Source organism: Poecile atricapillus, chromosome Z (assembly GCF_030490865.1).
Source record: "Poecile atricapillus isolate bPoeAtr1 chromosome Z, bPoeAtr1.hap1, whole genome shotgun sequence".
Taxonomy (NCBI): Eukaryota; Metazoa; Chordata; class Aves; order Passeriformes; family Paridae; genus Poecile; species Poecile atricapillus.
The window spans coordinates 126,600,938-126,616,099 of NC_081289.1; the positions used below are offsets into that span (position 1 = coordinate 126,600,938).

General features: G+C 33.9%; 1 protein-coding gene across 1 annotated transcript in view; it reads right to left on the bottom strand.

Annotated features, from left to right (window-relative positions):
* NDUFAF2 (NADH:ubiquinone oxidoreductase complex assembly factor 2) overlaps nt 1-15,162 on the bottom strand; it is a 58,867-nt gene that overhangs the window by 25,889 nt on the left and 17,816 nt on the right. The window lies entirely within an intron of this gene.

Sequence of the window (15,162 nt, forward strand, 5' to 3'; positions counted from 1 at the left end):
TTTATATCTAATTTTTATTTAACTATATGTATAAAAATATATAAAACACTTAATTGTACTTATATGTATATATAAAATATGTGTATATATTATGTATTTCCATATAAATTTAAAATTGCTGAACACCCTATCAGTTTGAAAGAACTGTGCTTATTCATGTGAGTGCAATGACATACAGGATAAAAATTAGATTAAAATACTGAGAAAATTATTACCATCTAGAAGTTAATTTGAAACTTTATATTTCAGTAACTTCAAGAAAAGTTTCCATGTTCTATTTCCAAGTTGACTTGTATTATAGATGATGAAAAACAGCACTCAAAGCTCAGTAGTTAGGTTTGCAAAACAGTCAGGCCACATCACCTCCAACCACTGGAACTGCCTTGTGCCTGTGAGATTTTTCACAACTGTCTATAAATGAAATATTTTCTTTGTTAAAAACCAAAAACCACTAGGTAGGAATCTGATAGGGAACATTCAGTATACTGAAGGGGGAGACAGTGTGGGAAACCTGAATCTACATCTCACATTCTGCTTCTATTACTGCCAAAGAAGAATTAAACAGTTGCAACAGTAAGGTGGTACACAGCAGATTGACTGTCAGATATTATGCTACTGTATGGAGAAAGAGTATTTTCATTTGCTTTTTAAATTAGCAGGTGCTAGAAATATATGCAAGGTTCCCATCCCTCATAGGGGAAAATGTAACAATATTTCCTAGGCTTTTTCTACCAGATTTTTCTCTTCCTGGGGTGCTGATATGGAGAAACTTGACATTTTGAGGAAACATGAAGTATATCTGCATAAAATATTTTATTTCATAATGAAGTGATTGATGCTTCATTCATTCATTCAGTATGCTTTCAACAAGTATTTCAACTGAAGTTGTTTTAAAAGTGATACCAGTTGAGACTTGGAACCATTAGTAGCTAAACTCCACAGTATTATTCATTACTAAGTATTTAATACAGTAAAATAAGAACGTGTATATAATCTGAAAATCCTTTTTAAAGATTATTCTTTAGCTTTATATTTTATTTTTAAGCAATGCAACATTTTTATTCTTTCAAGATATGCCATCAAGAAAAGAATACTGTGTAGAATGACTTCATCTTCAACATTAAATATTTTCATCAGTGTTGGAAGTTACACAATTGATGCTTATTTGTTTTATAAGTATACAATTCCTATATGCTGATGAAATTATAGTCTGTGCTTCGCTGTAACATTTTTCAACAATACCACGGATGATTTAATTTCTTATGCTGTTCATCTATAAAGCAAAACAAAACTAGAGAATTACTTTCTTCCTATACAGAAGATTACCAGAAAAGCTGAAGAGGTATCTAATCAGGGCCGATCCTATACAAGTCATAGAAAAAAACACTCATTCAATCTTGTAAAGCTACTAGACTTTACAGTTAGAACAACACCTTTCAAAAAACTGTCCATAATCTGAGTATTACGCCATCTGAATAAATCGCCATTAGAAAGGGTAGTGAAGAACTGTTTTTTTTCTCACTGCTGCCACAATTTGTGACTCGTATTATTTAACAAAATATACCACTTCTTATTCTGCAAGCTTTCATAAAACTCACATAAAAATTAATCTTCCAGATCCCACAGTCAAATCACACTGTACAGCCAAACTCAGAAATTACTTCCCAAATGTGTTATTTGGGAGTACTGATGGTTTTTAAGCCTTTCTGCATTTGTGATGCACACATGACACTAATTAACTTCAACTGTCTGATTTGCCTTGTCCCCTAAGTGTTTTTTGGCAGACCACCATTGACAAATAATTTACATAGGTTTTGTAGGGCAGATCGCACTGAGACCTCTGTAGGTGTAATTAAAACATACTACAGTTTAGGGAAGTGTTTTTTCATGCTAAAGATTGACTTTATTGACTGTTTTGCTTCCTATTAGTTCATTCCCATATTTTTAAAGAAATACTCAGGTCTTTGCTACAGCAGTGCAAGAGACTTGTAAAAACATACATATGAAGCAATTAAAAATAGCACCATAAGAACAGTTTTAACTTTAAATGTAACCTCATTTTCATGTGACCATTGGATGTTGGAAACACAGAAGAACCATTAATACTTCAAGTTGGGATTATATACATAACACAATATATCAAATTTTGTCTTAAAAGGCAGGCCACCTTATAAATGAAGAATAGAATTTACCATATATACACACAGAATATCAGATACAACATCATTTACACTAAACACCAAAGTAGCCAAGATTTATAGTTTCGCCTTTTTCCAGACAGCAAAAGGGTCAAGAAGTCTAAGTAATTGAAATATCTTTCAGCAAATGATACAGTATTTACATGTTACATTTATATACTTTCTTACATATTTTCTCTAAACCTTTCCATTCCAGTCTTCCTGAAAACCAGTGCATCATGACTGAATTGAATTTGTATAAAAGTCCCAAAACAAAAGTGTTTACCACAAGTTTTGTGGCCTGCTGGCATAAGAAGGGGATACTCAAAGCCAGCAAAGGAAATACTATGTGAAACATAAAGGGGTAGCCAATGGCATAATGAATCAGTTTCTAACTTTCTACAGCCTTATCTATAGACTAGGGAGCCTAGAAACCAGGTTGTATCTTCACAACAAAACCCATGGTTAACAATAGATATGCACAGATGTTATAAAATTAATATTTTAATTTTTCAGTAACTTCTAGGGAAATTTTTCAATTGGCAAAATATCCTAGTTAATCCACTGGAGTCACTAAATATTATATATATATATATATATATATATATGTATTTACATTTAGAAAAAAACTATTGAAAAACCTTCCAGATAAAAATAAGAATTAATTCAAAAATTGTGGTGTTCTATAACCAAATTATTACTATTCTGATACCAATTTCTAAAAAACAATAAGTATATACACTATTCTAAAGATCTTCAGCAACCCTAGATTGATTTTCACTGTTTACAGAACCATTATTAAGAAAATATTTCCTGTCAACCCTCAAACAAGTCTGGACAATGTGTACAGCTAAACAAAGTATGGCACACATAATCAGTGAGAAAAGAAATGGGACCAGCAACAGGGAGCTGGATGTTTCTGGTACCTGAACTGAGCCACCTGAACATGAGCTCCTGCCAGATATAAAACATTAGCATGTTTTGCAGTCAGCAGACGGAAATGGGATCTCCCTCTCACATGCTCACCTTCAAACTGAATGAATATCAGATGTTCATGAGAATTCAGAGCCAGGGCTCTTCTGGCTTGCTGATTGGCAACATCTGCATGCTAAGAGTCCATGGAAGAAACACACCACTAAGATTTTTTTTGTTTTTAATGCACAGTCTGAACATGTAGCCTTTGTGAATTTAAGGCAAATGGCCTAAATTTCAGTTTGCACAGCAGCACTCTAAATTCATGACGAAAGAAGCACACATTTTTAAAGCATACATTTTTACTGAAGTACTATGTACTTTGAAGAGATTAAATTGTACTTCATTCACTAACAGCCTATCATTTCCTTTTCAGCAACCCAAAATAAACTCAAAACAAAGGTTTCTAAAATTTTTTTTCAGCAGTATCTTACAACACTCAAAGAACTGGTCACCCATTTCTTTCCTGTTTGGAAACCACCAAATAAACCGTAGTTTTTGCTAAATGTAAAGCAGTACTTAAATTACCAAAGCAACTCAACTGAGCAGTTCTTCATACAAAGCAGACGAAAAGCTACTTCTCTAGAAGTAACAAACGTAGCTTTACATATCTATAGGCTGCAGGAACAGCCCATCACTGTCAGAACAAGATTAAGAGTTTTCCTCTCCACTGAAGAAGGGAAACAAGTTTGTTATAAAAGACAACCCTTTTAAAGGTGAGTATTAATTTGTGAAAGCCACTATTCCTTTGCATAGATTTTGAGCTGAGGGAGTCTGTTCAGTGATGACTGCATTCATGTCATCTCATTCTCATAACTCCAGTGTTTTGCAATAATTATTTTCACCTTAGGAAAGACATAAATATTTTAAAATAACATATTTTACCCAAATAATTATGTTTTTTTCCCCAAATTTAGATTTCTAGATGGTTAATTAACTTTTGCTTAGTGACAAATTAATAACTTCCAACAGTTCATTATATTCAGTCACACAATAAATACAGTGTTCTGAAATACCAATTAAAATTGAAATGAAATACCAAAGTATTTGCACCTAACATCTATCACTCACAGATGTGGCTATATTTTCTCCAATAATTAACACACTTGAAATAATCAAAAATGCTTTATGCTTTATAAAATCTTAACAGAAACACATTTCAGTTTTTAAGAGCAGCAAGGCCACAGATGGTTCTGATTTCCATTAACCTGAAATGAACCAGATCAGTGATTTCCAGTTTTACAGCAATGCAAGATCAAGCAATATTAAACTTATTAAGTGCTGACTCAACAGGTCAAAAAAAGATACAAGAACCAGGCATTCATGGTCAAAAATTGTGTTTCAATTTTGCAATTTATATTTACATTTTAACAGCAATAATTTGGCTTTCCAGAGTTGTCTGCAAGTACTAATTTCTTCTCGAAGGAAGATATGTTTCTTCATTTTTACTGAAAGTTTGAAGCCAGGGAAATTGTTTCCATTTCTGGGAATATGTACTGCCAAAGAAAAAGACTCACATACTCTACAAACATCACAGTCCCTTTTCACTTCCCAAAACAATTACCAGTTGACAGTCAGTAACTTCCTCTGGGATCAGTGCCCATGGAGTTTATGTATGTTCACACAAATCTTATGTTTTGAAAACCTGCTGTGTCTTGGGCTGTGGCAGTTAAATTAAGCAACATTTGTTGGAGAAACAATTGCCTTGAAGGGACAGACAAATCCCTCTGTAAAAATATCCGCTGCCATTGTAGCCCCTGAGCTCTCTTAATCTAGCAGCAGGATGCAGCACCACCAGTTCCCACTCCCTGCTCACTGGAAAGCCTTACATCTTTCTCCTCATCTGAGAAGCCAAATACATACCATGTCTTTAAAAAGAAGCACTGTTTTGTAAATGAGTCTACAATAAGCCTTCTAGAATTATGCAACATTACACTCTTTTGTGAACACAAGTGCAAATGATACCAGTAAAAATGACAGTTCCTTGGAGAGTTGATGGAAGCTCAGTGGTCTGTCACAGAAAAGCTTTCTCCCAACTGTTCTTTTGGTTTCTTTTGGTCCATCATATTCAAGAAAGGCTTTTCTACCAATTACTGTCAAAATGTGAATAAATCCAAGAATAAAATGCTGAATTTATTCTATAAATATATGGAAAATGGCTTAAAATGGGAACTTAGCATTTAGAAAGGGAATTTAGCAAGCAGATAGAAAGTGCACAACAACTTGTACTCTTATAAATAAAAACATATTGCAGGGAGATAAACAAAAAGGCAGTGAAAAAAAAAAAAAGTGGGAAGAGAAACAGGTAAATTAAACCAAGGGTATGAATTGTAAATAAAATGAAAAGAAAGACACAGCTCTAAAGAACATCCATTCTGCAATGTGACCCAACACAGCAGTGTTACAGACTGGTTTGGGTGACTCATTACTTTTCAATTAGAAATCTTCTGCAAAAACTCATTTACCACCTCCACTTTTTCCAGAATAAATAGAATTATTACAAATAGCTGCACATACATTCTCAGGGTACTAATGCTACTTTGGGGGGTTAGTATATTTTAATGAATTTTAAAAAAGGATTGCAGGTGTAAGACTTGCAAAGAAAATTCAGTCTTATACAAAGTCTGAACACAATTATGGCTAATACTGTACTGCACTTGAAGGATTAAAGAGCACTGGTACTACTATTTTACTGTGTTTGCTTTTCATTGTGGAGGTTAGGGAAGAACACTCATCTGTTTCAGCCACAGACAACCCAATAGAGTAACTTCTGAATAAAAGTTACCTAAAGTCCTTGAGATGTATTATCCACTTCGTGTACATGCATATCCTACAAACATTTAAAAAGCCTTAAACATTATTCTTCTTTTCTACAAAATGGCATCTTTCATTTATACAGAAATAAAGAATGTTTAGTTTATTTGGTTAGAGTTCTAAGATAAACAAGTATTTCAAAGGTAATTTCTGAAACAATGCTAACACATACTAGTAAGCAATAATTCAGTTGATTAATAGCAATGTAAAATCATTTACCACTCAACAGATTTTCGGGGTTTTTTTGTGATTACTTTCTACCTTTACATTGCTAAGTTACAAAGCTCTCTTTAAAAGTTTGCCTGTGTGCACACATCCATTAGTTAGGGTACTTCACAGTAACACTGGTCTGGAGAAAAAAAAAACAACTCAAAGTTTAGCCGATTTTGGTATGCTCAGACTGGTGTAGATGGTGAAGAAATAAAAAAAAGCCTTCACATACCCAAGGAATTGCAGCAACACCTGATCTGCTTTCAAAGCTAATTTGAGAAAAAAAAAAGCTTAAAGTGCAACAGCTGAGTACAAGGACTTAATAACTGTTAAGTCAAAGCTTTTTATACCTGAGTCAACCCAGTATTTTATTTTATTTTTCTACTCAATTCTCTTCCTGTGGTCTCTTTTCAAGTAAGAAAGAACAAATGCATACACAAAAAGCAACACAGAGTCCACACTTGACAGTTTTCCCTGTTCTAGTTCCACAGTCCCGGCTTAACTAAATTGTAGACTAAACAGAAAAAATTGAGGTTTATGTGCTTTCACAGTATATAAGATCCTAATCATTAAGTACTTAAATCCCTATTTGACCTCATTAATTTAAGAGTATTGCACCAGGTACAACTATTGTAATAGTTGTCAATAAGTTTATACAACAATTTCTATGTGAAAGCATTTACCCTGATGCCAGAGAAAGAAAAGAAGAAAGACTGCTTTTGGATGGCGACCTTTAAAATTGTATAGCTTGTAATAACTGTAACACATGCGTTTTATACAGACTTTACAGCCACCAAAAACACAAGCTGTGATACTTACAAACTCTATAACCAAACAATTTCATTTCTTTGTACTTCAAAGACTAGTAGGTTCCTAAACCTACCAGAAGTAAAATTAAAACCAGTTACTCTATTATACTTTATCAATTTAATCTCTAGAATGCAAACTCTCAGAAATAAAGACACTCATAGAGATTTTCATTATTGCAAAGTTGCTCAATTAGCATTCTAACTCATTCTTCTTTGGTGTGAGCAGCTATGACATATAAAGATGTCACACAAACACTTTAATTCTTAAATATCAAGACCACATGACTTGTGTCTCACCATACTAAACCACAACTCTGCATTGTCCAGCTGTGGAGAACTCCCTTTTTAGTTTATGCAATTCTTGAGTGCTTACTGACCCTAAAACTCGTATTTGTTGACCTTCCTTAAATGCAGCAAAGCATGGCACCAATGCAGACCACAAACTATGAGGTAAAGCCTTCTGGACACATCTTGGTGTGTGTAGCTGTCTTGAGAGTTGCAGGCAGACATCTCTAACACCAAGAATTTCTCTACAGTCTTAAGATGCATAGATATTCTGAAATAAAGTTGTCAGTGGATTTACAACAACACTGCTTTACTGCTTCTATCAAATAAGAAGATACTTCAGAAATATTTGACCTGCTCCTTCTCTGCCCTTTTTTTTCCATAAAAAACCAGAAAGAGACAGAATTATACAAAATATTGTAACCAAAAAAGATGTGTTACATTCTGTTACAGCATTTGTCTCAATGGCATTTAATAATTGTTTTGATAACAAATTTGTTTTATGTGAATGCATTTGTGTTTTTTTTTAATGACCAATATAATGAGACTTGCTACCCAGAGAAATAAATTCAAATCTTACACATTCTTTCCTATCTTTGTATGTGCATGAATGAGAGGGAGCATGCCACAGTTGAGATGAGATTTTTACCCCTAATAAAGATAACCTATTTTAGTATATTTAAATACCTAAATACATTTTCTATCCTGGGAATTTATTATACAATCAAATTACATGTATGATAAACCTGTAATTATCAGTAAGAGTCTTATTTTTCAGTTTAAGGACACTTCTGAGTTACAGTTGCATTCAGACATTTTTAGTTCAAATCACTTAAACTGAAAAATCTTTCCTTTATGGCTGCCTATACTTCTCTTCAATCACGGTCAGTATAGGACCATATTACAAGTAATTTGTTACTATAGGGCTGAGGAAAAAATGCTAGCCTCACAAGTTTTGTCATTTTTCCCCCCCCACTTCTCCTGCAGGCTGCTATTATTGATGGCCTTTATGGAAATATAAATTCACTCATGAGCTGCAAATTTCATGAGACGTCCATCTTCATGCTGAATTTCTAACTGAGTGTCAAAACAATATGTGGATTTCTCCCTGATGAAACACACTTTGAATTGTAAATTTCTGCAATTTTCTCATGTTAGAGTTTGAGCCTCACTAAAATAGAGCCAGCCCAGATATAGTGCCTGCCAGATTGAGATAAGTAATTTTCCCCCTCATTATCTCAACTGTGACATTGAAAGGGTTAAAAATAACCACAAAAACTGTTTCTTTTTTATTTTACATTAAAAAATTTAATCCCATTTGTTCTTTTTAGAAGAAAAATAGGCCTTCAAAACACTCCAAATACTCTCAAATCAGTTACTTGAACCTACTATTATTTTACAGTATTTTGCAGTGATAAACCCCCAGGAAGTAGTTGCAGTGGGACTTAAATATTTAATTTCCTACAGTGCCAAAATAGCTCATAGAGATAGTTAGTTTCTTCTAAGTCCCAACTTACATTAAATGTTGATAGAAAACAGAAAATAGATGCATAAATTACAAAAATCAAAACTTTAGTAGATTTTTAAACTGTTTACTGTTTTCTGAATACAATAAAACCAAGTTTTTCATTCAATTACTATTTCTTGTAGTAGCTTAGGAGGCACACATAGCTTACCAAGTTTATTATAGCAGTTCAAATATTTTGCTTTAGAAAAACATTTGTTTCTCTCTTCTGTAGGCACTGACATGAAATATATAAAACAATACCACTTTACCAATTTACAAGCAAACTAATTAGTCTGTTTATTATATAGAAATCAAGCAAGAAAAATTTACATTGAGAAATTCACTATTAATGATGATTTATCTATTCATGTAGTTGAGAACTAACTGAATTTCTGTTTGTTTTCTCCTCACTGGGGATAAATATTGTGGTGGGATGAGCGAAGGGTTTACTGAACTGCATTTCACCATCACTAAAAGAATGACTCTGTATTGCATGTTTCAGTTCAAATACCAGATTCTAAAACACAAGACTGTCTTTCAGTTTAGAGAAAATTCAAATGGGCATCTTCTTTTTGTATACCAAACTTTCAGTTCATTATCAGAAAGGGGAAAGAAACCTAAGGTGAGCAACAGAGTAATTCTGTTGAAAAAGACTTTCAATGTAATAAGGTTTTGTCACTTTATAATTTCTATTTCTTTTATCACTACATCATTTCTTCAGCTGAGTCATTCCCCATTCCTTGCCCCTTCCTCAGTTACCTGCCCTGCATTCTGGTTTATGTGAACTGGAATCACCTGAGAGTTGTTCACAATTCCAAACCCTCAAAACTGATCTATACACTTTTCCTGACTGGTTTCTTAAAGTTAAGTATAATTCGCTGATTTGAAAACTAAAAAATGTGCAAGAGGACTAGTCTATGTCAAAAATACAGTTAGTCTCAAAAAAACACCCAAGGAAAGAATGCTGGTATGCAACTGGAGGAGGACTTGCACTAGTTAGGTGAAATCTTACGCTCTGGCAAACAGAAGGTCAGAGAGGCATGTCGTTCAGAGGAAAACTACTGGGCTTCCTACACGTATGAGACTGGCCCTTATAAACTTGCTATCCTTAGATTATTCCCTGCTCAGCATGACAAAAACACCCCTCAACTTTGCTGAAAATGTTATTTCAACAGAACTCTGATTTAGTTTCATTGAGTTACAACATCCAGATCTAGTAGTCTTGATACTTTCACTTTTACACTGTCATATACTTATTAGCTTTAACAGCAAAACAAAGACACCCACCAATCTTTCCTCTAATACAAGTAATTTTATATAGTGAAGCAGATGTTCTGTCACACATTGTTTCCAGTCACAAGTTTTAGCTATAAATTCTGCTTGGGTAGGTAGTAAGAATGGTAATTACTAAATGTATTATAATAGCTTTCATTAGAACAGACTCTTGGGTATTATTTGGTTATTTTTATCTGTGGAGCCTACCAGAAAGGAAGGTAGGCATAAAAAGACAATCTAGCTCTATTTCTCAAAATATTAGAGTACTATTGATAAGAGCTAGTAATAATTGCAAAGCACAGGAACAAAGAATGCTTCTTAATTGTATTAAACATTGTATAATAACTGGCCTCTTTAGGATTTAATTTTATTTTGCATTATTTCAAAACCTCACCATTTCCCAAAAACAATTACTTCTATTTTATCTGTATCTTCCAAGTTCTAGGCCATGACACTTTATTAAACTGCGTGGTGTTGAAATACTTCCAGTGGAAGCTAATCAAACTTCCATCGAGTACATTAAATTGCAGAATTTTCCAATTTATGTGTGGAGTCCAGCTTGCTAACCTCTAGGCATCCTACCAAAACTGAAAACACCAAAATAATTCAAATCTTTGGGAAGTAAATGAAAACTGAAAACAGTGTTAATAAGCCACACAAAGCTGCATAAAAGAAAACTCATAGTAGTACAAACCCAGCTGTGATCCTTTAAAACCTAGTATGATCTATTTCCCCAATGCCATCTTCTGCACTGTAAGCCACTGAAGAAGCATGATTTTTTTTTTCCTTTCCAATGTAACCTAGGATGACACTAATCTTACATTTTGGCAAGGTATCAGAAGTACCACAGATTAACAAAATCTGTAATTTTTATGGCATTAAGGTACATCACCTGCAGATTGCATTACTTTCCTCCCATATTAAGAGCTTTGCTCTTAATTTAGTAACACCTCCTACACATACATGCACAGAAGTTCATGAAGACTTCTTTTTTCTCACCTCCTTCCTAAGACAACTAGAAAAGTTTGTAAATTACAAGACTACTTAAAAAGGTTGGGAGCACTACTACCTTATGAAGCTTTTTGAATTTTAAAATACAGCATAATCATTACTAATACTGGAAGCAGGCAAAAATGAAATAAATAATAATGAAAAAACAAAATATCCACAACTTTCTCATTCAAAGTATTCTGTTTCAAGGCAGTCCCTATGTAATCTAATCATTCCATTCAAAATACTTGAAAAACAACTTGTCAAAATTTTATGTGACGTTTAACCAAGTCTTATAAAACAAACAATAAAATAGTTTCCAAAGTAGGCACATACAGTTAAGACTGTCTTATTTGGAGGACAGACAGTTGATTTATCATTGGCATGAAATACACACCCTCTCTGAGAATGTGAACTCTCATATGTTCCATGTGGCCTTCACAGTTTATGGCACTTTGACAAGGAAGCGGGGATGTGATACACAAAGAATACTGCAATAGTGGCCAGTTGTCCAGTGCCATAACCTTGTACCTAAATTCTCTCAGGAAAAGCCTGTGGAAAAGCATTTAGATGCCAGCAAGAAGAGAAAAAAGAAACATTACAGTTGTTACCATTGAGGGAGAAGGAAACAGACTAACAGTACTTCCATCAGCTGATGGATCCCCAGAGAAAAATTGTCATATTAACCTAGTAAAGTCCCAGGGAAATTAAAAAGTGAATGGAAATGTCAGTTTATCCCTTAGGCAAGACCTGATTGATTTCTAGAATTCTATAAGCATTGCTCAGATAATGGCATCTATAATAACACTTCATCACCCCTAATATACACAAGGTTTATCTTTTAAAAGGAAACATGGTTAATAGCCAGCCTCCCAAAAAATATTTCTCAGTGTAACAGAAATCTGTGTGCAGGTTTCCAGAAATACTTGTGTTCCAGACCTCTGAACCATTAGCAAAACTGTAAGAATAATCATGTTACTCAGTAACCTCCAGTATCACTATTTATGATAGCCTCAAAAGCTTCATCTGGAGTGATGCCATGCTAATTAATGCATAATAAAGCAAACATTATCTTTTTTCTGTTATTCTACACATTAAATGTAATTTCCAACTATGTTCCATCAATGAGATGATCAACCAAAAGAATTTAGAATCATCAAAAGATCCTAAAAAGGCTGTGTGCACAATATAAAAGTTCTCTAAAGCTTGATTTAAAGAAGAAAGATATTAACTAAACAATTTCTAGGTATTTTCCATCAAATCCTAGCCTTCCATGTTCATTAATATTTACAACAGTATCCCCACTAAAACTAACACAAGTTTCAATGTCTTTCACATATTCAAAGATTAGCTCAAACTGCTTTGTTATTTGCCTATTTTCCCTTGACAAAGGGCAAATAAATCCAACTAACCATGTATCATCAAAAAACTGTTTCACGGTTGTTTCCTATGACATTGCATCTCCTCTACATAAAGTTTCCTCCCTGAAGGGCATGAGTCTTACAGAATTTAGTAGTCAACTATGCAGACAGAGATGTTAAAGACTGTCTTAAGTTAAATTTCTCTAGTAGTCTGCATCACAAATAGTTCAGAGTACTGCCCTATAAAGTATCAAACAGAGAGCACCAAAAGTGAAAACAGGATTGTGGACTTCCTTGTATGGATTCTCCCATCCAAGGCTTTCTACATCTTTGGATTAAAAAAGAGGCAAGCATAGGAGATCCACCTTTTTTTCTGAAGGCAAACAGTGGAAGGGCTTACTATGATATAGGGTAGTCTGATAGTAGCTATCAGACAAAGCCAACATCATATCCTGTACATCATAGCATTCTGTACCTGTCTCCCAGCAAGCAAGTTGTCCTCTAAAAATTTTTTTCACCATTTTATTTTCTTTAGCACCTGTGAAATATCTATTAGGTATACTATCTAAACACTTCTTAATACTATACTGAAGAAACTACCAACCACTTTCCTTTTAATCCACTACTCTGTAGCTTTTCAGATGCAGACACACTATTAGTTAGATCTTCATCATACTTCAAAAATTAATTCTAATGAGTAATAATTCTAATGTCCACATTAAATATATTTAGCATTGTCTTTCATTTTACAACAAATAGCAGGTTCTTTTTTCTCTACAGAGAATTAAAGACTGTATTTCAATCCTCATTCATCTTCAGCCATTTTTTATTCATCATATTTACACAAATCTTCAGATGCATCCAATTGTATCTTTTCTTTTGAGTCAACTCTAAATCCCTTTTTATACTTTTGGCCAACTTCTTTATCCTGTGTCTTTTCCTAATTAACAATGTCACAATTTTTTTTTAGTCAGCTCAATCTTCCTCCTAGTCCCTTCTTTTCTCCACAGTTTAGTTGATCTAATTGAATTAACGTCATTTAGTCCAAGTATATTAAACAGGTAGACATATATACCTACAGATTCAAATCCAGAGCAAATGCATTCTTGAACCTCATTGCATAGAAATGGCTCAGCATTTTACAGAAACACCTCAGAGTCTCTGCATCTGCACTTGTTCACTTACAAAACACATCAGAACCCCACTATGCCAATGTCAATCCAAGAGTTTGCCATCTTATTCATGCAACTACCCACTCCTGCTTAGAAATTACCTCCTTTAAACTGCTTCAATTTCACTAGCAGTTATGAGGTCTTCTATTTATATGATTTCAAGATAACATCATTATTTTAAAATACTAACACTTTAAAGGATTAAATAGCCATGATTTAACCAACTGCGTAAACTTTACTGTAACAAAAAAGTTGCAGTCTGCCAATAACTCTTCAAAAAAAAATCTGAATGCCTTTTGAAGAGACTCAAAGCAATGAGTAAATGACAAACTGCCATCTAAGAATACAAAATTTTCTAAATTCACAGAAATATTGCCTTCATTGTCTGCAAGCTCTTTCAGCACGACAGAAGGCTAACTACAGAACATGCCTTGGGAAACAACCCTGAGAAAAAGAGGTGTGTGCAGCTATTCAGAGATATGCTGGCTACAGACAAGGTGGGTAGTCAAAAGGGGTAAAATGTTATTGCTATGTGTGAATTGTTAGTAAAATTACACACAGTGATTGCTATTCTTTTCACAGCTTGAGAGTACGAGGAGGAGGTAGGTAAAAAGTCTAGTGAATACTGCATACATATCATAATCTGTGTGGCCTGCAAGGAAACAGAAGTGACAGAAAAAACCTTGTAATTTGAGATTGGTCAATTTTAAATATAAAATCCCGTCTTTTTGAATCAGAACTATACCAAGAGTCACCTTAAATAAAACTTAATAAAACTCAACCCAAAAACCAACAGATTATGCTGTCAGTTTTAGAAATTATAACATGCTTCAGAGATTAAATGTTCTTCTACACAATTGAACAGATGAAATTTCTTATTGTTTGTTAACTGAACCAATACTTAAAATATAGTTCAAATTAAACTGAAAGATACTGCCCTCTAAGATATGCACCATCCCAAAAATAATGAGTGCTGCAGAGATTGAGCTAACATCATTATACCACATTATACATTTATGCAATACTGGAACTAAACGTTAAAGACTAATACACAATGGTTTAATTTGGGGGGGAAACACCCGTATTTCATATTGGAGTTGTCACCGGTACATGGTATTTGGTATCTCTAATTAAGAGGAGTCTGCCAGATTTAGCAATTTTGTATCTGGTGGTTATTTGTTGGCATTTCTTGCCGCTGCTCTGCTTGTTAGTAACCTGTTACTGTTTTCATTTGTATCTATACTCACAGTCATTCCTTATTAGTGAAACTCCTTGAACTTAAAAATGGAGGGATAGGTTGAACCTGTAAGGGTAGGCAACTCATTCTGAAGCGCTCACCTTTAGGGTCAAACCAAGACAGCAGAGGAAAAAAAAAAAAAACCAACACCGCAGCATGAGACTCCTCTAAATCTCAAAAGCCTCAAAAGCCCATACATTTCTGCTCACTTTCCCTCTGTGAACTGTTTTACTGGTTCCAAAACCATTTATAAAGACTGAATCACAAATACCAATCACCATCCAACATTAGAACTTCCACCTCAGAGTGCTTTTTAAAACTTTTCAGTCCTTCTAATTCCATTTGTTTTTAAA